Raw genomic sequence first — 23,295 nt, 5'->3', positions numbered from 1 at the left:
ACAGGAAGGATTCTGAAAACCATAAAGCACAATGCAAACACGAGGCGCTGTCATTCCCCGAATCCCTCCGACACAAAAGATTAAGACCAGAGTGACAATTGTGAGTGAAGCAACATTCGTCAAATATGGCTATTGTACCTCTTCCAAATCAAGATGCCCTAACCAGAAATTCCAGTAATTGGAGAGGACCTTACCCTTGGTATGTTTACTTTCCTGTCACGTAGTTTTCAACACTTAAAAACCCTACCTGAGGCATATGCCATGGAGCTCTTAATAAACTATCTTACTGGCTTATTAAAATGGAAGTTCGCATCTAATGCATTTCCAAGGAGTTTTTTTTAATACCTTCCAGATTTTAACTAATTAGGTTAATTCCATTCCATTCAATCACTCACTGAGTGACTTCCAAGTACCAGGCAGAGTGCTGGCTGCTCGGGAGGGGGCGGGGGGAGGAGAGGGCTGCCCCGATGGGTCTTCTCAGTGTCCCCTTCAGACTGGGAAAGCTACCTCCTCTGGAACTGCACTACCTGGGAACATGTTTAATTTAAGAAGTCAGGGAACTTCTTAATACCTGGTGCCTGCTACGTTCACTTCTACGTGCATCCTCGCCAAGGTTCCGCCCAATCACTCCTGTCATAATTGCATAACCACAGCATGTCAAGTTGTTTCTTGTTGCAACTGTAACTTGTAAAATTAAACTTCAGAACTGAGATAGTCGAGCTAAATAATTGCCTACTTTAAAAAGACGTGTCTATGTAATTTACATGCCACTTCAGATAAGCTCTTGAATGATGATCTCTGAGAGTCACCACTGTCACCCATGTTCAAGTGCCGTTTCAGTGTTGCAAGCCTCCCTGCACGAAGGCCCGGCCTGTCTTCTCCGTTTTCTGAGCAGTATTTCATACTGATCTATGGCACTCCACTCTCCGTGTTTTAACGCGAACCAGATTAATCACAACATTTACTTTTCCCATGCTGTGGGACTTCTAAAATTCCAAAGAAGGGCCATAAAATGGTCCCAAATGCCCTGGTTTGTGCTTCATGTGGCTCTAAGGTGTATTGATAAGTTCAAGTGAAGCTGGAGCTACGTAACACACTCAGGACCCTCTGGGAATGAGTCACCTGCCCTCTCCTGCCCCTCACGGGAGGTACCATATGTCCCTGTCCCAGCCTGGGGTGTCCCATTCTCTGACGGAAAATACCCGGTGGAGGGGGGCCTCTAAGAGCCTGGAGCAAGCCGTTCAGGATGTAATCCTCAAGGCCTGACTGGTCGAAAGTCCAGCACGGTGCGGAGGCACCATCAATCAGCGTGGAAATGGTACCCTTCATGGGGAAAGCCGCTTTCTTCCTCGGTAGGTTTTTTTAATCAGTCCGAGAAAATAGTTCCAGTGAATAAACAAGCTCTTGATGTCTGCCCTGGGATTCTTCAAGAAGCTCAGACTACTGGAGGGGGTGGCCTATTCACTCCCCCACATCCATGCTTCACAATAAAGTAAGATGGGGTGGGGAGACACAAGGGGTTGAAGGATAAATTACGAACCAAGAAAACAAAACGGTCCGTTCTCTCACCCCGTGAAACTGAGTCAGTATTGAAGTAGAAAGCTAGAACCTCAGGGTCCTTCGAGGGGAAACTTTTAGCAATGGCCCTAAGACCTCCCTACCAACCAAAGCCAGTTTTCTTGGAAATCTGCTTGAATGGAGATAAGCTTGACAAGTGGGGCATCCCCCCCCCCACTCTCCCCCCCCCCCCCCCCCGGGGAATCCACTCAGCCAAGTGCTGAGTTCGCTGTCTTTGTTGCTTTTCCTAGTAGCCTTCCACAGCCCTTCTCTGACTCCAGCGCGCACAGCAGGCACCACGAGGGGCGGTTAATTTCAACGTGGCTCTTGCCATTGGTGAAGTGCTGGTCCCAGCACTGGTTTAACGCAGGTAAGTACACTCAGCTGTAGCACAGGTGATCAAGTCTAAACCAGGTGATCAAGTCTAAACTAATAAGTACACTCAGCTGTAGCACAACAAAACCAGGTGATCAAGTCTAAACTAATTTCCATGTCTGATCAGTTGCATTTCCAAAAAGGCAGCACAGGACAAACATGTGCTATTGATCCTACAGTCCAGCTCTGGGAGTATGAAAAAGGGGAGAAAAGGGAAAATTGAGCATCTTGGACTTAAAGACCCTTTCAAAAGCATCCCCTTCTCCCCTCAAGGGAGCGAGAGGAACCCAGGCCCACGTTACCCACGATTTGTTTCCTACCCTGGTACATCCCGAGTCCACCAAACGGAAAGGTTGTTCTCGTTAGTAGAGGGTGAGCCCCACTCCCAGGAGTAGGGAAGTGTTTGTAACATCTGTCTGGGTAACCAAGGTGTCACTTCCCCAAATGGTCCATACTGTTTCCTTTAAAAAAAATAAATACTACCTGAAATCTGCGGTGTGTCAGCCCCCTTCCCAAGGTCTGAGTCAGAGCCTGCCTGCCTTCACTGAGGTTCTAGGTGGCCAGGGTGTATCACTTTCAGAGTTGCTCCGGGAGCTGAACTTGTGGCTGTCTTCCAACCACACACAACATAATCGCTATCTATTTTAAAACCCTTTTCCTAGCCCACATGCCATGGAAGATACCTCCTACATAGGTCTTCAACTTCCTACTGGAAACAAAACATTTCTGTCTCACACTTCGCTTGTCATCTGTCAGGACTTATGCGTGTGTGTGTGTGTGTGTGTGTGTGTGTGTGTGTGTGTATCTGGCCCTGCAACTCGTGGAGCAAAGGAAGCCACCCCAAATGCTACCGTCCTGCCGGAGCCAATGACAAGCTTGGGGAAAGGATTGAATAGGAGATGAGAGCCCTTAAGCCCAGGGACTTCTCTCACACAAACAGTAAGTGGGGAAAAAAATAATAAAAACCCTCGGTAGAGGGAGGTGGCTGGTGGATGATAGAGGAAGGGCATTAAGCCGCCGACCAAAGGCCGCCGAGCAGCGCACTTCCCCAGCTGCCTGCAGAGAGCAGTGAAATCTTTTCCTTGTTCAATAAGCAAGCGCTCTCTGCCAGCCTCGCAGGGGCACGGATAATAAACACATGGAGGTGGGCAAACAGATGCACCGAGACCAGCCACCCCGCAAAAGGTCAAAACTTCAGAAACGCCGGGGATCACAGCACCCTCCAACACATCCATCAGTCGCAGCGGGAGAAGGAGCTTGGAGACCAGGCAAAGGATTCCGAATTTTTATTTTCTTTCGGGCTCCGGCTGGCAAAGTACACAGCTATATGCAAAGCTAGAGAGGTGCAGGAAGGCTGAAGGTGGCGGCGGGGGTGCGAGTAGGAAGGGAGGGGTGTCTAACCCCAGGCCTCGAGGTGACGAAAGCCGTCAGCAGCCCCAACCGCATCCCACCCCTCCGCCCCCGCCAGCAGACGCCCCCTGCAGCGCCCTCCACCCCAGCTTCCGCCCAGGCAACCCCTCCAGCCCCGCACCAGCAGCAGCCTCGGCCCGGCCGCGCGCGGGCAGCGCCACGACCGCGGCTCCCATCCCTCCCGCGCCGCAGACACCCCGCAGGCCTCCCTGCCTGCCCACCCGGGCGTGCCGTGCCGGGGAGACGAGACGGGGCGCGCACCGCCGCCCACTCCCCCCGCCCCAGGGCTGGCGACGGCTCCCGCTTACCTTGGGCGCTCGCGGGGGGGCTGAAGGTGGCAAGCCTCCCGCCCCCCGCCCCTCGCCTCCGCGCCGGGTTCTTCCTCCCTCCTCCTCCTCTTCCTCCTCCTCCCCACCGAGTGTCCCGGGCTCCCCCTCCGCCCCGCGGCCGGGAGTAGAAGCCGAAAGCCCCGAAGCCGGGCCCGCGTGCGTGCAGGCGGGAGGCGGCGGCGCGCGGCCAGCTCGCCAGTCACTGAGCGCGGCGCGCAGCTCCCAACTAAAGTGTGAAAGAAGCGGCGGCCGCGGCAGGAACGGCCCCCGGGAGTGGGCAGGGAGCGCGCGAGGGAGGGGACCGAGAGGGAGGGAGGGAGGCGGGGAGGGAGGGGACCTCCTCGCCCAGTCACTCGCTCGAGGGGCGGGGGCAGCCAGACACTCCCCACCGCCCGGCCCTCCCCGCGCCCGGCTCCCGCGCGCCCCGCTCCCCTCCCCCGGGGAGGGGCCTGCGGAGGCCGCGAGGGCGCCGCGCACGGGAGAAAGGGACCCGGCGAGAGGACGGTCGGGGGTGCGAAGGGCTGCGGGGAGGGAAGGAGGGCGAGGACGGACGTGTGTGCCTGTGTGTTTGTGTCTGTGTTTGTGGTTTGTGTGCGCGCGCCCTGGGGCCAGAGGGAGGGGAGCGCGCGGCGCGAAAGCTGAGGTTGGGCCTGTCACCCGGGCGGTGGCCGGGAAGCTGCGGGGCGGCTCCGAGGCCCGGAGGGCCCAGCTCTGCGGGAGACCCAGGCCAGCCCGCGGGCCCAGCCCTAAGGTAGTGGCTGCTGGATGAAGACAGAGGGAAGACCGGGCATCCTCACGGTCCTGGCAGCCCAGCGGCCCCGGCCCTGCCACCAAACCGCCTCCACCCTGCCCTGGAGCGGTGGTTCCTGCCAGATGAATGAAGCACGGGCCACTCGGCAGGAGCGGCTCTGGAGGGAAAGTGACGGGCGCACCCTGGGTCCGAGATTTGGCGCCCTTCGCCCCTCCCCGCCCTCCCCGGCCTCTGGGGACGAAAGGGGAGGAGGCTGTGCCAGTTGGGCACGTCTGGGGTGGTTGGGGTCTAGAAAGATCACAGTCCACCACTTATCTGTTGGTTTTTTGTGGATCCTCACAGGGGGTCAATTTCCCACCCTCCGGGAAAAGGTATTTTCTCCTCTCCCCGTCATATGGGTGTTCCGTGTGTGCACTTAATTGATCTTTCAGCGTTGATAGCTGTTGGATGCCTTTGTGTGGCTTCCCCTCGCTTCGCTGCTCCTGCATTGCCCTAGACACGTGAGGAATGTCAGGCCTCCAGGGTGAGGACACCCAAGAAAACAATAGGGTCAAAAAGAGCCTCCTGGGTCCCGCGGATTGCACACAAACCACTCATTTCTCACTTTCAGCCAAGATGAAGTTGGAAAGTGGAAAGGGACGCACCAGAGCTGGGACAATGATGAGACACTTAACTGAAAAGCAAATTCCTAATTTAGTTTAGTGAAATGAGTTCATAACCACTCATAATGGCTAGGAAGTCGCCCTTTTTTTTTGCGGGGGGGGGGGGGGGAGATTGTTTCAATGGGCTCCCTTTTTCAATTTGGCTGGTATCGCATTGTTTTTGAAACTGGCTTGTATTCCATTTTTTTTAAACTATCCATATTCTAGTTTGTTTTTCATTTTGGACCAGAACGTTGTAGTCTAGCCTCCTGAAGAGGAGTAATTTGGAAGGGAAAGTAGGCTAATTAAGACTCCAGCCAGGGGCTGCCAGCCACCATCTTACCTTAGGCCACTTGTTTCATTCCCTTTAGCCTTGCTTTCTTGTCTGTAAAATGGGATTCATGATGGATGAGCTCCTACCTCATAAGCTTGTTGTGTAAGTAAAAGGAAATTAAAATGAGGTGGCAATATGTGCAAAGCACTTTGCATGATGCCTGACACATGGCAAGAACTCAAGAACTCAGCTGTTATTTCAGATAAGTAGGTTAACCCCCAATTTAGTAGACTTTTTTCCCCCCTCTTTGCATTCCTTCTTAAAGTTGAGGGGATGGGAAAATCTATCTGCTGGGTTCATCCCAAACGTAGCCAACCCTTCTCTGGTGCCTGACACCGACTCCTGTGTAAAATGAAAGAAGTCTGTATCTAGATAAGATCCTACAAAAGGATCCTGAAGGGTTACAAGCGTGTGTGTTTCCCCACCTCCCTCCTGTCATCTACAAAGCCCACCCTGAATAGACCAAGCTCTATACATGTTGGCCTGTGTTGTATCTTATCCTTTCGGGGCTGGGAACAGTGACTGGCCATGTAGATTTCTTTTGAGGGCGAGGCACTGTGTGTCTTCTTTGATTTGGCATCCTGAAAACTAACAGAAGGCCACGGAGCAGGCGCTTCATGCACGCATACATTAAAGAACATCTATACCATGCCTTTTTAAAGCACACTTTCAATTATTCAAAGTAATGCATACTCATTGTAGAATCCAATTGACCCTTGAACAACATGGGTTTGAACTGTGTGGGTCCACTTAAATGTGGATTTTTTTTTTTAATACATACCTGTCCTGTTTTGGATGATCTGCAGTTGGGAGTCCACAGAAGCAAAGGGGCAACTGGATGCACTGATCTACACTCTTTTATAGAGGACTTGAGCATCCACAGCTTTTGGTATCCACGGGGGTCCTGGAACGAATCCTGCACAGAGACAGAGAGACAACTAAGATTTGGGGGGAGGGGGGAGTCAAAGGATATACGTGGATTTTCCAACGTGTGAGGTCGGTGCTCCTAACCCCTGTGTTGTTCAAGGGTCAACTGTATTTAGAAATTTCAGAATCTCAGCCAAACATGAAGAAAATGAAAATCACCATAATTCTACCACGCAACGAGAAGCACTCAATAAGTGCTTCAAGCATATCCATCTTCCCTGCATTTATTTCGCTATTATTCAATTACCAAACACTTACTAAGGACCTAGTTAGGGACTAGACAACTCGCCAGGGCCGAGAGCAGGTTGTATGTCAGTGTTGTTTGTTTTTCAGTAGAAACTACTCCTTAGAAGCACCGTTTTATATGGTAGCGAGGCTTTCAGGGTAGACTACAAAGAGTCCAAAAGAGGAATCCTGTAATTAAACAGTAGTGCTAACCAGAAACAATCCAGGTTTTGTAGGGTTTGAAGCACTTACAATTTGGGGAGTCATCTTCAAGATAAGGAGCACAAAAGTGCAATTACTCTTTGAACTAAGGGGTCATGGACTTAAGCCCCTTTTGCTTCTCAGTACACCCCTCTTTGGTGTTGAAATTTCCATAGAAATTAACTGCTTTGATAAACATTTAATGTGAAAACTCGTTCCTAATTTCACCCAGGATCCTTAGGAGACCTCTCCCACCTCCTCTGCAAATCTGGAAGAAGTGGGGACTTCCATTAGGTGCGCGCGCATGTGCACGCGCACACACACTTTTGTGCACAGTGGGATTACAGTGACTTCCAGCAAGGGCTGCAGAAGAGCGGGCAGACAGTGCACAGTAGTTGGGAGGGGGCAGACAGATGGGGCGCTGAGGTGCTGGGGAGACTCCTTAAATAAAGGTACGCACCATAAACCATGCAGCAGGAGCTGCCTGCAAATTTGTGTGGTCAGCACGAGCTAAATCTACTAGACATTTTATCACAGAATAATCTCTCTAGCTATTCATCATTATTAAATGACTATAAACAGGCTTATATAAAAAGAATGAAACATGATCCCCTCCCCTTCACAAGTAATAAAACCATCTCCTCTTTGCCCTTCCACTCTACCAGAATCTCTGAATTCCCTAACTTCAAACACTCTAAGTATTTTTAAAAATGATACCTGGTTTTGATCAGTAAAGTTTTCATTTTAATCTTCAAAGGCATTTCTACCATAACGAATTTTCTTTTATCCTTAAAATTTTAATTTATAAATGCTTAGCTCTATAGGATCATTCATAACACGTAAGTGTGAATCTTTTGTTCTTATTTTTAAGTAGAGTATTATGGATTGAAGGTTGGTATCCCGCCAAGTTCATATGTTGAAGCCCTAAGTCCCAATGTGGATGGTATTGGGAAGTAGGGCCTTTGGGAGATGAAGTCATGAGGGTGGGGTCCTCATAATGAGATTAGTGCCCTTATGAGAAGAGAGTAGGGAGCTCTCCCCAACCCCCAATCCTGACTACTCCTTCACCCTTGCCTCCTCCACCCCACCCCAATGCCTCCCAACACTTCCCTACCCTCAACTCCCTGTCCCCTTCCCAACACAACATCTCCAAGGCAGGAAAAGAGCTCTAAGAACCTGACCATGCTGGCACCCTGATCTCAATTTCCAGCCTCCAGAACTGTGAGAGATCAACATCTGTTGTTTAAGTCACCCAGTCTGCGCTATTTTGTTATAGCAGCCCAAGCTGACTAAGACATATGGGTTCCCTTTACCATTGACTATAAAAAGGAAACCAAGGGGAAATGCAAGTTGATTGAAAAAAAGAAGAGTAAAAGCTGTACATATAAAAATAGTAAAAGCTATATGCCTCTTATAACTTCTCATATAAACCCACATGAATTCATTTTATGTGATTTATTTTAAAAGGTTCCAATCAGGTTGATATTTTAAAATAATCAAGTTAAAAGTAGCTTTGGAAGGATTATTCAAAAACAGATAAATATCCTAAAATAAATACTACTCTGAAATGTGCTATCCCAGCAACCCAACATGGAGTCCCTGAACTCTTGGGGTCTTCCTCCCTTGCTGAAATTTCACAGCCTTATACTGTCGGGGACCTGCCACATCTTTTATCTTAGCTCCACCATCAAGATTTGAAACTAGATATTTGTGTGTGTCCAAATATTCTTCCTTTGGGAGTACCCCTATGCATACACAGGTAAAGCATCCAATACACAGTTGTGGATTGAGGGTTGTTTGTATATTTTCTTTATACTGGTTAATCCTAAAGACATCACACAGCTCCTACAGAATGATGGGGGCAAAATCAGAGCAGATAGATTAAAGTCAGTGCTAACAACTTGCTAATGGTTCTAATTGGTCGCTCCATGATGTGTGAATTACTCTGAGTAACCTGCTTTTCTAGACCTGATAATTATGGCTCTATTTACTTCCTCCTTGGGTCTCTCCTTAGGGTATGTATTTTTCTTTTATCTCACTTTCCAAAAATTGGGTAGACAGAAGATGAAACAGGGGACACAAGTCATTTGAAGCATGGAATGTTAAAAACCCATAACCAAGAGACTCAGCCACAGGTAAGAGAGAAGGATGAAGGAGAAGGAGGGGGACTCCAGACCCCCGGTAGGGTCAGCTAAGCCCCCCAGGCTGTCTCCCCCTCTCCTTTTCAGAGTCATGGCCTTGTCCAGTCACTGGAAGTTAGCTCTCTAGTGTGGAGCCCTAGTCCCCAGGTCAAACAGCAGCTCCACCACTGTGGGTGTAACAGATGAAGTCACCTGGTACTTACTGATACCCCGTTGGAGTATTGTCCTGCTTCCAGCTATGCGTGCTAATAGTATTGCTATGTCACATGCTGGTCTTGTCTCTCTAATGGATTGTGAGCTCTGTGAGAACTGGAGGCTTTGCTGCTTCCTGTAGGCTCAGCCAGACAGCAGGGTCTCCTGCAGCCTTAGAGGTTAGGGAGTAATTAAGTTGCTATGACATTGCTGTGTGGGCTCCTCTTAGAAATGATGGAAAGCAAATATTGATGTCCAGACATTTCAGCCACGATGATACAGACAGATGATGTGGCTAAAAGAAGAAAAAGAGTGCAATGTGTGTGTGTGTGTGTGTGTGTGAGAGAGAGAGAGAGAGAGAGACAGAGAGAGAGACAGAGAGAGAGACAGAGAGGACAGAGAGAAGAAACAAACAAAATCTCCATTACCATATTTTCACCTCTATCTCAACTTTACCTCTTTGAACACAGCCTTTCCTTTTCCGACAGCCTTTCAGAAAGTGAAAGAATTCTGAGGCGATAAATGGAAGGAGTCAAGTTGCAGATCCCTTCACCATATTGAAGCAAGAACCCTAAAACAACGGATAAGTCATTACTTCTCAGTACAGTTCAGATTACAAAAGCTCTGCTGGTTCTGGTGTTACGGACTGATTAAGATACAATTACTGAGAACTAACAATTTTAAGAGCTAATACAAAATACTGCTCTCGTGGAGATATAAACAACTTGCTGGTTTCAGACCAGATGCTAAAAGGGAGAAAGGAAGGAATGGGGGAATTCCAAAATAAATGGTTCAAATAGTTTTGGGGTGTTAGCATATAATCAGAAAGTTTTCTAAACTCCCCCTCATGCTTTAACTGATTTTAGCCCCCCCCCCCCCCCCGCCCCGTAAAATGCTAGGGAGGTGTTGTTATTATAAACAGCTCCATCTTCTAGATGCAAAATCTCTAAATGCAAAACAATAAAGTTAAGTTATTAGGGCAAAGCCAAGGTTAGCCAGCTAATAAGTGACAGGGCTGGCACTGGCTCTTAGACTTGGTACTTAGACTACACCATCCTGATGGTGACCACTGGGCGTAGAAAAGAACACTTCCATCTTCAGGGATCTTCTGCGTGGTAGGTAGCCTCAGTACACTGTCCACCTCCTCCACGGTCTCTATCATTGGTGAGGGTCCAGAAACGGATTAGCACTGTGGGCCCATGATACCTGCTGGCTACTCAGAAGCCTGCAGTGGGTTCTCCTAGCCAGAAGACTATTCCAGAGGTGGGAGATCACAGAGCAAAGGTGGCTAGAAGGCTTGAAACACGGTAGCATTTCCATGCTTCCTCACTGATTCGATTGAATCAGTTCTTGGTCCTAAATAACTTTTGTTGATAAAGGACAGCTTTATCAACAAATGCCCAGTGTCAATGTAAGGCAGCCATTAGCATAAACATTTATAACGCTTTCACTAATTTGAAATAGCAGTTTTATGTCTTTCCTGTGGTTTCGGACTATGGTTTCTTAATCTCTGTGTATATGTGTTCCTACAGATAGATGCTTCTTTCACATTTCCATGTAGAAACATAGCTAGATGGGGTGCAATCCCTTTCAATGCTTCACATTACCATTGGAAACTGAACCCATGCGGCAGAAAATATTTCTTTAAATGTGACAATGTCAAAGTTCTTCTCCCCACTCTCAGCTACAAAAGACCTGTGACCTTTTGTTGGCAGGAAATCACCTTAAGATGTGCTGTTATGGCACCACATCTGTAACCCACACCCCCGGAGTTTACCTGAGGTTCAGAGTGGACAATAAGCTGAGGACCTCCATGGTGTCACCTCCAGGGCGGGTGAGGAAGGAGCACATTGTAGGTGATAGTGATTGTGGGCTTTGATACAGAATATGTGCTAGTTCATTAACCAGTACCATAAACATCTGGAGAGCAATCGTGTGATGGCCATCTCATCTGGGTTGACCTCCACAATCCTGTGGGTGAGGGATTCAACGCTGATTCTGTAGATCTGGGCTCCAAGTGAGAGGTGCTGCCATTTCTACTGGATGGGGTGCCTCTGAAGACAGACAGAATGCAGTGTCAAACTTCTGTGAGAAGGGTGGGGACCCTTTACCCTGGGACTGACATACTGTCATCTCCTCATGGGTCTTAGGCAGAAGAAGCCATAAAGTTAGTCAACAGAAGATTCAAGATTTAAACCCAGGGTTTTCTAATTCCAGGATATGACTCTTCCATGATGCTCACTGAGTGAAGAGCCAGAGGTCACATTCTAAGGTACTGGTTGGGGGTTGGGACTTCAACATATGAATGGGGAGCACAATTCAACACATAACAACTCATTTAGAAATGTATTGTTATCCCCATTTACAGACTATGAAATGAGGCCCAGTGAGGTTAAGTAATGAGCTCAAAGTAGAACAACCAGTGAGTTACAAAGCTGGGATTCGAAACGTGGTCTAATTCTAAACTCCAGTCTCTTCTCATTATATAAGCAAAATACCTTTATTTACAGTCTCTGTCTTATTTCTCCCAGGCTTAGTAAATACCTGTCAACGTATTGAGTCTGGGCCTTTTCACTATTATGTAATGATTTACTTCCATTTCAAAATATTTACTGAGTGCCTGCTATTACTATAAGTATTTCAGGCACTGGGTTCAAAGATGACTTGACACATGGATCAGGTTGCAAGGCACTTAACATTTAATGGGAGAGAGAGACTTATAAGCAAGTCACTATTTCATAAAGAAACATTAAGTGGCCCTACTGGTGTGGCTCAGCGGTTGAGCATCAACCTATGAACCAGGAGGTCACAGTTCGATTCCTGGCCAGGGCACCTGCCCGGGTTGCAGGCTTGATTCCTAGTGTGGGGCGTGTAGGAGGCAGCCAATCAATGATTCCCTGTCATCGTTGATGTTTCTATCTCTCCCTTCCTCTCTATGAAGCCAATAAAAAATATTTTTAAAAAAGAGAGAAATATTTAGTGTTAGGTGGAGATTCAAGCAACTCTGCTGTGGAGGGATTTATACTAATTGGTGGAATCCAGCCAATAATTTTTGTATCCTTACATGTATAACAAGGGACTATAGGGGGACATTTAACAGACACACTTTCCTCCCTCATGGGACTATTGGAGAAGTTCTATCCACTAGGAACTGACTTCTGAAAGAGAATCAGCTTTGAAGAAGCCTGGTCTCAGCCTTTCTCCCTGTTGAGGTCGTTCTACCTCTCTCAGTGAGTAGGATCTGGTCACTGAGACATTGAATCTTAGCATGAAAGTAAGTCCTTCTCTTGAGACAAATGATGAAGTTTCCACAAGAAAATAGGAGGACATTTCCTTCCTTGCCAGTCTCACCCTGAAGGTCACAAATCTGCCCTTTGCTGCGGGAAAGTACACAGGAGGTTGAACAAAGCTAATAATTTCTTTACTCCCGCTACCAAAGTCAGTCTGCTGGATGAAGTATTTCCAATGAAGGCACTTTTTTTCAAAGCCATGTTATATACAGTCCCTTACCTTTGAAGTTATTAAATAAACGAGTTACATAGAACCTACATGACCGCATAGCCTGCTCAAAATGTATACATGCACCATACCCTGATATGTCAGAAACTCTTAATGAGCAATGATGGAATTCTTTGGGAAAAAAAGATCTTGCAGAAATGAAAACATCTGATTTAAAAATATTTGTAAGATCAGATTACTTAAGTTCTGAAATTCCCAGATAGAATAAGCGTGAGAATCAGAGCAAGAGAGATGGAGAGGGGGGACATTTCATTTTTAAAAAAAGAAGCTATAGGACTTTCACTCTCTAGTTGAAGCTACACGTGGCAGAAAAAGGCTACTTAGTACTTAGGGTTCTATCTCAAATATATTCAAGTCTCTAAATTCTCCTTGATATGCTGATTACAAATAACTAGAGTTTATTTATGCATTCATCCAACTAACAGTTATTGAATGTCAAAATTGTGTCAAGCACTGAGAAGGTTTTGAGGCTGTCAGACTGCTGGCTATGGTGATGCCAATGTCAATGTTAACAACAATACTGATTAAAATGCCAGCAGTTGCATAGTAAGGCCCATCCTTTGTTGTGTTTGTGCCTGGTGTGGATGGGACTGCCATTCTGTATTAGGCAGATGTCATATCAAAGTTAAAGGTTCACTCAGGTCTTCAAGAAGAAGAGTGGTAAAGATAAAGTTCTCAGGGAGACATAGCCTTGCGTTGGAGACCAGCTGTGCCAGTAAGAGAGAAAACTAAGAAAGAAATAAGTTAAAAAAAAAACACAACAGAAAAATCCTTAGTACAACAGAAAAATCCTTAGTACAAATATGCATGTTTTTGGAGTAAGCAGACACTAAGTATAATACAAGATTCTTTCACATCTGTATTAGTTATGATGCATTTGGCTGTAAAAACAGACAATACACACCAAAAAATGGCCTAGATAGTGACATTTATTACTCACATGAAATCTGGAGATCAGATGGTTTCTGGGTCTTTAATTCAGTAGCTCAACGAGTTCATTGGGGAACTCACATTTTTTTCCACCTTTCTATTATATCATTCTCATTTTGTTGGCTATTGGCTCCAGACACATTCCCTCATGGCTGCACGATGGCTACAGAAGCTCTAAGCATCATATCCTCACAAAACTACATCCAGCCCCTGCCAGTGTGGCTCGGTGGGTTGAGCATCATCCTATGCACTGAAAGGTCGCAGGTTCAACCCTGATCAGGGCACATACCCAGGTTGCCGGTTCAGGGTGCTAACTTATCTCCTCTCTCTTTCTCTCTCTCTCCCTCTCTCTCTCTCAAAATCAATAAAAACATATTTTTTAAGAAGCACTATATCCAATGGCCTAAGAAGAAACATCTCCCTTTGCATGTCTTTTAAACACCACAGAGAACTTTCCAGAAGTTTCTTTTGCAGGCTTCCTCTCAGTCTCATAGACCAGAATTATCAGTCACGAGCTTATTCCTAAACCAATCACTGACAAAGGAAATGGAATTACCATGATTTATCTAAACCATCAAGATTGAACCCTTTCCCCAGGAAGAACATGGCTATCTGATTCCTGAACAAAATGGGAATATCTGTGGTACAGAGACAGGGCCGTCCTTTGTGATAGGAAGGAATGGATGTAAGGAAGGCAGCCAGAGGGACCCCCACAGCAGAGTCAGAAAGCAGGCAAAGAGCAGTTCCATTAAGGGAACCTCTCTGATGACCACTGGACTTGACCTTGCCCTGCAGATGAGCTTCTCTTACAGGAATGAGTTCTGCTGATCTTTAGGATAGCTTCTAAGGACACGCTGTGCTGTATATTCTGCTGGTTCATATTACACCACCTTGACCTGAAGCCAAATTATGCATAAGAGTTCTAAAATGGTTTATGGCGAGGGCAGGCTGGCTGATGTCATTTGTCAAATGTGGCACTCTAGAATTACCTTCCCAACGTAAACCCATCCAAAGGCTTTCCCACATAATATTTACAGGAAAATGTGTTTTGGAAACAAGAATGAAACACCCTATAGCTTACTCCACTTGGAAAATTGGACTAATGGACCCAGCCCCTTGAAGTAATGGTGAGGGAGTCAGGAAACAGTGACCAGGGACCAGGTTTAAACTCTGAAAAAGGATAAATGGGTGGCATGTCTTGAGTTGGTCCTTCTTTGTAAAACTGAAACTAGGAGCTTCTTTGTAATGGAGAAGTTTGCTTTTCATATGCATTTTACTAAAGGTAGAAAAGACCATCTTAATATACTTTTTAAAATATCCCCAGTGTACCTAACATAGTGCTTTTTATGGAGCGCTGAAAAGCTATCGTTTGGTTAATTGATTAGAGTGAGATTTCTTCAAGAAACCATCAAAACAAGAAGCGAGTCCCAGGTATTGGGTGCCTTGGCAATATTATCAGCACTACAGCTATCCCCTCGGTTTATATTGGAGGGAACCCAATGGAGGCTGCACACTGAGTCACCTGCAGGCCTCTCAGCACCTGTGCCTTGGGCCACCCCCAGAGCTTCTGATCTGCTAGAGAGGGAAGCGTGGGTACTGACAGGTTTAAAGCTCTCCAGGATTCTACTGTGCAGCCAAGGTTGAACACCTGCATCAAAATCGCCTGGAGAGTTTATTAAACATCTTTGTTGTGCCCACATTCAAGTTTCTGATCCAGTAGGTCTGGGGGGAGGCTCACTAATTTATGTTAATGAGTTTTCAGGAGGTGTTGTTTCCGTTGGTGTGAACCCCCACTCTAGATCAGGGTTCAGCAAACCCATAAACCCATATACATATGTTATGGGTCCATATAGCTTATCTTGCTAACGGCTGGTTTTGTATAGCCTATGAGCTACGAATGGTTTTAGATTTTAAAGGGATTTTATAGAGACAAAAACAACAACAACAACAAAAATACCCAAGAAGAATATGGAGCAGAAACTGAGTGGCCTGCAAAGCTTTAACATAGTCAATAGCTGGCCTTTTACAAACAAGGTTTGCTGACTCCTGCTCTAGAAGATCATGAGGTCTGACTAAAAAAAGGGAGAACCTCAAAGTAGAAGAGAAAACTCTGATGGGAAAAACTGCTCTGGTAGGCCCCGGGGGAACCTCTAATCACAGCTGTGTGCCAGGAGAATGACGCCAGTGCGTGCAACCTGACGACAGTGCTACTATTATCATCATACCCATTTTACAGATCAAGAAATTGAGGTTCAAAAGACATTAACTTACCAGTATAGAAAGCTAGTAAGTGATAGAACTATGATTCAAAGATTTCTACCAACCATTTCTATGTCCTGGAAAACACTTAGAATTATTTTTAGAAAAGGCTGGAACTCCCAGAGAATAGTCTAAAAATAAAATAAGCACTAAATTCATTCCACACACACCCCCAACCCCCCCGCCCCCCCCCCCCGCCCCGGTATTAACTGGTTGTTTCAGGCACTGTGCTACAAAGATACATGAAATAGTATTCCTGCTTTCATGGAACTTAGTGAATAGTATTCCTGCCTTCATGGAACTTAGTGTCTAAGGAGAGAAACAGACATGGGATGAAACACATACAAAATCTGACAAGGGCTTAAAGAATAGAGTGGTGGGGTAGGGTTTCACAGAGCAGGGGCCCTTTAAGGATGCCAGTTTCCGGGTGGATAAGACCCGAGGTTTCCTAGCAGAGCAAACAGCATTGATACTCCAATACAGTAGTCCCAATTACTTGTGGTTTTGCTCTGAGGTTTCAGTTACCCGTGGTCAACCGCAGTCCAAAAATATTAAATGGAAAATTCCAGAAATTAACAAGTCATACGTTTTAAATTTCACACCATTCTGAGAAGTGTGATGAAATTCCTTGCCATCATGCTCCATCCTACCAGGATGTGAATTACCCCTTTATCAAACATATCCACGAGGTACACACAGAACAATAACATCTTTTGAGAGAGAGAGAGAGAAAGAGACCACATTCTTACAACTTTTATTAGAGTATATTGCTATAATTGTTCTTATTAGTTATTATTAATCTCTTAGTGTGCCTAATTTGTAAATTAAAACTTTATCATAGGTATGTATGTATAGGAAAAAACATAGCATATGTAGGGTCTGGTACTAGCTGAAGTTTCAAGAATCCACTGAGGATCTTGGAAGGTAACTCTTTTGGAATCTGTATTGGCAAGTCCCAAATGGAAGGATTTTACCAGCTTGCAGAATCTCCCAGGGTTCTGCAGACTGCAGAGCTCACTGCCACCCTGGGCTCTGGCTGTACAATGGAGCTATCTAGGCAGTTAATAGAGAGAAGGCCCTGACTAGGAACAGCCAGTGACCACAGCAGTTTATGACAGTAAATGTGGGTCCAATTTCAGTGAAACGAGAAACTATTCTATTTCATGGTTTTATGTAGTCATTTCTAAGCAGAGTTATTAAAAGAAGTGCTTATTTAAGGTAATGATTAGTTTGTTGATGGCCAGGGAGAGTCGTAAGTGAACATGTGATAATGATACAAGGGTTGGGTTTCATGCAGCCACTTTTGGCCAGAGCAATCTCAAACCACCAATTTTATGTATATACTAGAGGCCTGGTGCACAAAATTTGTGCACTTGGGGGAAGGGGGGCGTCCCTCAGCCTGGCCTGTGCCCTATTGCAGTCCAGGAGTCCTTGGGGGATGTGCAACTGCCAGCTTAGCGCTGCCACGGAGGTGGGAGAGGCTCCTGCCACCGCTGCTGTGCTCACCAGCCGTGAGCCAGCTCAGGGCTTCTGGCTGAGAGGCGCTCCCCTTGAGGGAGCACACTGACCACCAGGGGGCAGCTCCTTCATTGAGCATCAGCCCCCTGGTGGTCAGTGTGCATCATAGTGACCTGTCGTTCTGCTGTTCGGTCGATTTGCATATTAGCCTTTTATTATATAGATGACTTGGTATGCTGAGGTGAGGAAGCAGGCAAGATTCACCATCATTCCCTGATCTTATTTTCAAGAGACTGATATTTTCACTTCTCCTTTGAATTTGCTTCTTAATGGTCAAGGTACAGATGAAAGCATTAGGCAAGAAACACTTTCCTGATTGACCAGTACTGTGTTCAGAGCTACAGAGATAGTAAGTAAAACGGAGACTTTTGCACAAGGAATTCATAGCCTGGACTCGAGGAGAGAAAGGCAGGTGGACAGATTATTTCAGAACAATCCAGTAAATACTGAGATTACGTCAGAATAACACAACCTTCCCAGGAATCCTGGCCAGAGAGCTTGCTTCTAAAGTCTGATGGCCATCCATCCCTTTGACTTTTTTTTCTGTGTGACAGTCTGTCTTTTTTTTTTTTTTTTCCCTTACTGCAAACCACATATTTAACCCATCAGGCTTGACCTGGCTTTTAGTAATTTAGGTATCATCTTAGAGAAATTGTATCATCCATTTCTTACCTGCCCCTGGAGATGTAAGTTGAGAATAACTTAAGGGCATGAGCCCAGAGAATGTAATGGAGATAACTCTTCTTAAAAAAATTGACTGTTTATATGGAAATATTCTAGAATCTTCCATTTAGATCAAGCATTCCATTTTTATTTCATATGCTACTTTTCAAAACTTGGGAAAATAACATATTAATATTGTTAAAATTTTTGGAAAATAAAGATAAAGTACAAAAGAAAAATAATCATTTCTATGAGTATAACACAGATTTAATATTTTGGTGTTTACTTATAAATTTTTTTTCTATGCATATACAGATATATAGGTTTTAGGTAACTGGAATTACACTATATTTATAGCTATATACACAGGTTTTTTTTTGTCAGTTAATATTATTTCATATGAATTTTCTCATTATTTCATAATTTCATCAATTATTTCTCATTTCATGGTTTAATTATTTTAATCATTCCCATTCTATTTGGACCTCTATTTTTCCTCCACTTTTTGGCCATTAGAAATAATGTGATTAAAATAATGTAATACATACAACCTTGCCCTGGTTTTCCTGGGAACTTTAAAGGATTTTGGCACCTATTGCCAAAATGCTTTCCAGAAAGTCTATACCTTTGCCACTATTAAGTATTATTACCTTTGAAATATGTACTAAAAATATAGATCAGAGTATCTCCTCTTAATTTCCTTTTATTACTAGTAGTGCTGACTATTTGAAAATGTTTTTAATGCCTGTTTTCATTTTTTCTTCTTAAAATTGTCAGTGTCCTTTGCCAGTATTTCTATTGAGAAATTACTTTTCTTATTGATTGTATCCATGCTTTATCAATAAAGGCTATTCAATCTTTACATAGTAGTGAAAATATGTTCTTACTTTATGTTTGCCTTTAGACCTTTTTGTGTATTGAAGTGTTTACCTTTTATGTAATAAAACCTACATTTTCCCCCTTACTGTTTTATGTTAGATTCCTTTCTTAAATGTAGGGAAGAGAAATATTCATCTACATTTTCTTTTGGCTTTTTTATTATCACCTTTCACTATCTACATTTACCTCATAAGCTTCTGGAGTTTAGTTTGGTTTATGGAATGCGGTAAGAATCATGCAGGTATCATTAAGAGAACATCCCCATCGAAGGCAACATTCCAAGACTAGGAAGTCTCTTTCATTCTCTGTAAGTGAAATTCAGTAGGAATTCAACAGCACAAAAAAAATCAAAATTAAGAGGGCCAACCTTCTATCTTACTGATCTGAAAATGCAAATTCATTATTATCCAAATGCAAATTGTGTATTAGACAAATTCTTTCAAAACCTGGAGCATGCAAAAGAAAAGAGAGGGTCCTAGATATTCATTTATTCAGTGCATATTATTGAGCGCTAAGGTGCACCAGAAACTGTGCTGGGTTGGGAAGCGTCTGGAATTACAATTTCAGTGTTTGAGGAAAGGGCACCAGTATGTGCAACCCTATGGAGCATAAAAAGATTGTCAATTTAATATACTTCATACTTTTGCAAGAAGCAAGTCTTCTACAATACAACTAACTCAGCAATGCCTCATTACAGGACATAGCAATGCTATGAGGGAAAGCAGTGACAGGAGTCTCTGGGGAGAGGAAGAGCAATATTTTATCAAGGCTTACCCAAGATTGATAATACCTTTTTGATATTACAGTATTAGAAAGTTATACCACATTGTAGGTTGGCAGTAATATCCCAAATGTAGAAAATATTTTGCAAAACTATCAAATTCCCCTTGGGATTATCCACCCACACATCTCCGTAGTCTAGGTTCTTTTTCTGGTATCAAATTAGAACATGTTATCTTGACCCACTATGGAAATGACTTCACTGAATTATGCCTAGGGCTTTTTTACCGAGTGAGGGATAGCCTCATGAAGCTCATTGCTGCATCTGTCATAGAAATAAGGATCCTGTCTAACAAATCAATCACCCCTCATGTGATATTCCATCCACAAACTTTTCTTCCTTCCCTGCCTTCCTACTTCCTTTCTTTTTTGAACTTCTGAATCCAGTTAATTTATATTCAGTTCTAATGACATTAACTACATAGAGCCATGCACCTCAGCCATCTTGACTTCCTGCCCCTTTTCTTTAGTTCTAATTTATTTTCACTTGTGCTATTTTGTTTCCTAATTATACTTTTTGGGATGTGGTCATATGTTCTGATTCCATTCTTGCCAAATAACATTTTAATAAATAATTACTTCCTAGGTACCTTGATATCAAGAAGAACAGCACTGGCAAGCAAAGGTTTTACCCTTTGCTGGGCAATGGATATAATTTGTGAAAGCAATGGTTGCCTGGAGCTGTGTGAAGAAGGAAAGGAGTGCAGTGCTTGATTAGCAATGTCTGCTCTGAGCACAGTAGGAGAAATTGTTGGCACTCCTACCAGGTTTCTGACTTCTATGCCTTAAACAGAATACATGAATATAATAGTAATGAGAAATCATAAACAAGTTAGTAAGTTACTTTCTGACTTATAAAACAGTGATTTGTGAGTTTTATCAGCTTAAATTTATTCTCCAAAGCATGAATATATCTCTGTAAAATAAAATAAAAATAAAGTTTCTAAACTTTACTTAGAAATGGAATCTTTTTCATAAATCTGATTGGCACTGGCTTAATGAGTAGTAAAAATGGGCTTCTTCCTAGAAGGGGGGATTTAAGAAACCTTTTCCCTAAATCTCTCTCCCACTGGCTTTTCAATGCATGGAAATTTGCAATTAGAGATTCATTTCTTTAGACGCTTAAAGTTAGCTCTTAATTACTCTTTTACTAAAAGACAAATAGTTCTTTAGAGGGGTAATACGTTGGCTCTTATGAGCTAATTAATTGCTAGTTAAAGAGGAGATGGGAGAGTGGGGATGGGGGATAGGAGGATATGAATAGCCATTAGAAGGAGGGACAGCAGAGCTAGATTTTGCTTATTTCACAGTCTTGCTTGGCTTAGTCCAATAGCTCACTTGAGAAAACCAATAAGTAAGCTTATCATTGCATCATTACTGAGCCTAAATAATGAGGCATGCAGTAATTCTCTAACAATGAGCTGAATATACAGGCAACCGTTAACGACCCATGTGCAGAGGAAGAAGTCTTGCATTTTTAATAAATAATTTGTTATCCAGCTTCTCTCAAATCTCGCACACGTTTCCAAGAGGAGTTTGTTTTTCTAATTGGCATATTAGGAGAAATGGGCATTACCATTCATTCATTCATTCATTCATTCACTGCATTCTGTGAATACACTGACAAATGTGTTTCTGTGCTTACTGGGCTAGCACAGTGCAACGCTCCTCAGGATGTAAACGTAATGGAGTCACAGTTCCCACCTCTGGTTTGGGAGGTGAATTGTGTGTACAAGAGACAACAGGGAAAAACACTAGGCTGGATTAAAATCAAGTGCTAGAATGTTTGCGTCAGATTGCAAGCACTATAGAAATCCAGAAGCAAGGAAGAACACACAAGGAGAGAAATCAAAGAGCAGCCACTTTGAAAGAGATCCCAAGGAGCCGCTCTTCCTGTCTCGGGTGTCAGCAGTCAACTCTGCGGCTCCTATCACCCTGGGAAGACTGAAATAAGACTGTGTGATATTCCACACCTATCCTGGACAAGTCTGAGAACAGCCCACTCTGAGAACAGCCTAGGAACCACACAGAGACAGAAACCACCATGGACTCTGGAAAGTAATTCCAAGTCAAAAGAGCAAGCAATTCCTATTCTTGGTAAGTTCTTTGTGCTGAGTAAGAGCTTCATTGTGGTCATCACTGTCCCGGAGAAAGCATCGAGCATGAGGATATGGGTTTGAGTGTAGCAGGTACAATCTCAATCCACAAAGCCAGGCTCACTTGTGTTCAAATTCAGGGAACTATTACTACAATCCCTTAATCTAACATGCGGAACATATTTGAATGTATGGGCCAGTGGACTTGGTAGAATGTCCCTCAATTTGAGCTTTACAAATTGTTTCCTCATTAGTCATTAAATGTTACAGCTCAACTTCATTTCAGTTTTAGGTCCTCCTGTTCTGATGCTGGCTCCTGGCAGGGCTGAGCTGAGTACCAGGACTGAGAGAACATCAGCCACATTGGTCTTGTTTCCCACAAACCTTGGTCCCTGGCCCAGGGGAGAACGCATAGGAATTTATTAGAAAGCAAACTGCCTTCCCCTCTACTCAGCCCTACTGAGTCTGAAACTCTTAGAGTAGGGTCTCATGATTTTTGTTTTAATAAACTCACCAAGATAAAGTATGAGAAGTACTGACCTATACCTACAGTTATTTTTCTTCCCCTTAGTGTACTGCTTCTCAAATTTTAACATACTTCAGAATCACCTGGAGGGCTTTTTAAAACAGATTGTGGGCTTCCACCCACAAAATTTCTGAGTTGGCAGGTCTGGGAGAGGCCTGAGAATTTGCATTTCAGCAGGTTCCCAGGTGACGCTGATGCTGTTGGTCTGGGGACCACATTTCAGCGAACCATTGCCCCAGAGTTCTTCACTCTATAATTCTCTTTCCTCTATCTCTCCCAAGAAAATCCATCTGATTATTATTGCTAATGTACTAACATGTATGTTCTAGAACCTGCCCATATGTCGTCATTTCCAATCCAGAACCATCATCACTAATATGACATGAGCATTTACTAACGTTTTTGAGAGCCAAGGTTTGATCTTAGGCCAGAATTGCTTATGCTTTTCCATCCCATGGCGCTCCCCAGTTCACGGGCTGCCATAGCGAGTCCATCTGTAGGGCACCCAACACGATTCAGAAAGAGAAAAGAAGTGCACTGTTCACCTTGTCATCTCTAGTTTACTGTCAGCAGGCCAGGGTTCCATTGGCTTCTTCTCAGAACCCAGAGGTTTAGCAAGATTTGGTTCTTCGGAGAATACAGAGGAGTCAGAGAAAAGGGGGTGGACAGAATGGTCAGAGTCAAATAAATGAGCAAATACTTTGAGAGTCATTAATATTTCTTTGAGGTGGAGACTTTTTGTCAGGGTTTGGGGCAGAGGGAGAAGCAGTTTAACCAATGAAATCTTGTGGTTTGACTTTTGGTTACAATATCCCCAGACTTCAGGAGAATAAAGTGGCCACCATCTCCCGTTCTTACTTAGTTATATTTAAATACACTTCTTCGTCTGAAGCAATATCAGGGTCCCCCAGCCCTTGATTTCTTTATTTTTGTTCTTTACTTGGTCTCCTGAAGAGACTTTATTTGTGTATGTACTTATTTATTATTTATTCTTAATTACCACAGAATGATTACTTTAAGTCTGTAGGAAACAGCCACACTC

The 23,295-nt window shown here is 44.2% G+C and overlaps 1 protein-coding gene across 3 annotated transcripts in view; it reads right to left on the bottom strand.

The window, feature by feature from the left end:
• LOC307093581 (uncharacterized protein C1orf21) overlaps positions 1-23,295 on the bottom strand; it is a 240,281-nt gene that overhangs the window by 173,504 nt on the left and 43,482 nt on the right. The window contains exons 4-6 of one of the 3 annotated variants that reach the window (XM_079761799.1): positions 10,995-11,137; positions 9,540-9,654; positions 6,179-6,313 (exon numbers count right to left, since the gene is read on the bottom strand). The gene's annotated coding sequence lies outside the window, so the exon portion shown is untranslated. Of the gene's footprint in view, positions 1-3,650; positions 3,959-6,178; positions 6,314-9,539; positions 9,655-10,994; positions 11,138-23,295 lie in introns of those variants that run through there. The other 2 variants (XM_079761800.1, XM_079761798.1) reach the window with 2 other exon arrangements.

Source organism: Cnephaeus nilssonii (assembly GCF_951640355.1).
Source record: "Cnephaeus nilssonii genome assembly, chromosome: 21".
Lineage (NCBI taxonomy): Eukaryota > Metazoa > Chordata > Mammalia > Chiroptera > Vespertilionidae > Cnephaeus > Cnephaeus nilssonii.
The sequence above is the reverse complement of the archived record's forward strand: the minus strand, read 5'-3'. Positions and strand labels throughout refer to the sequence as shown.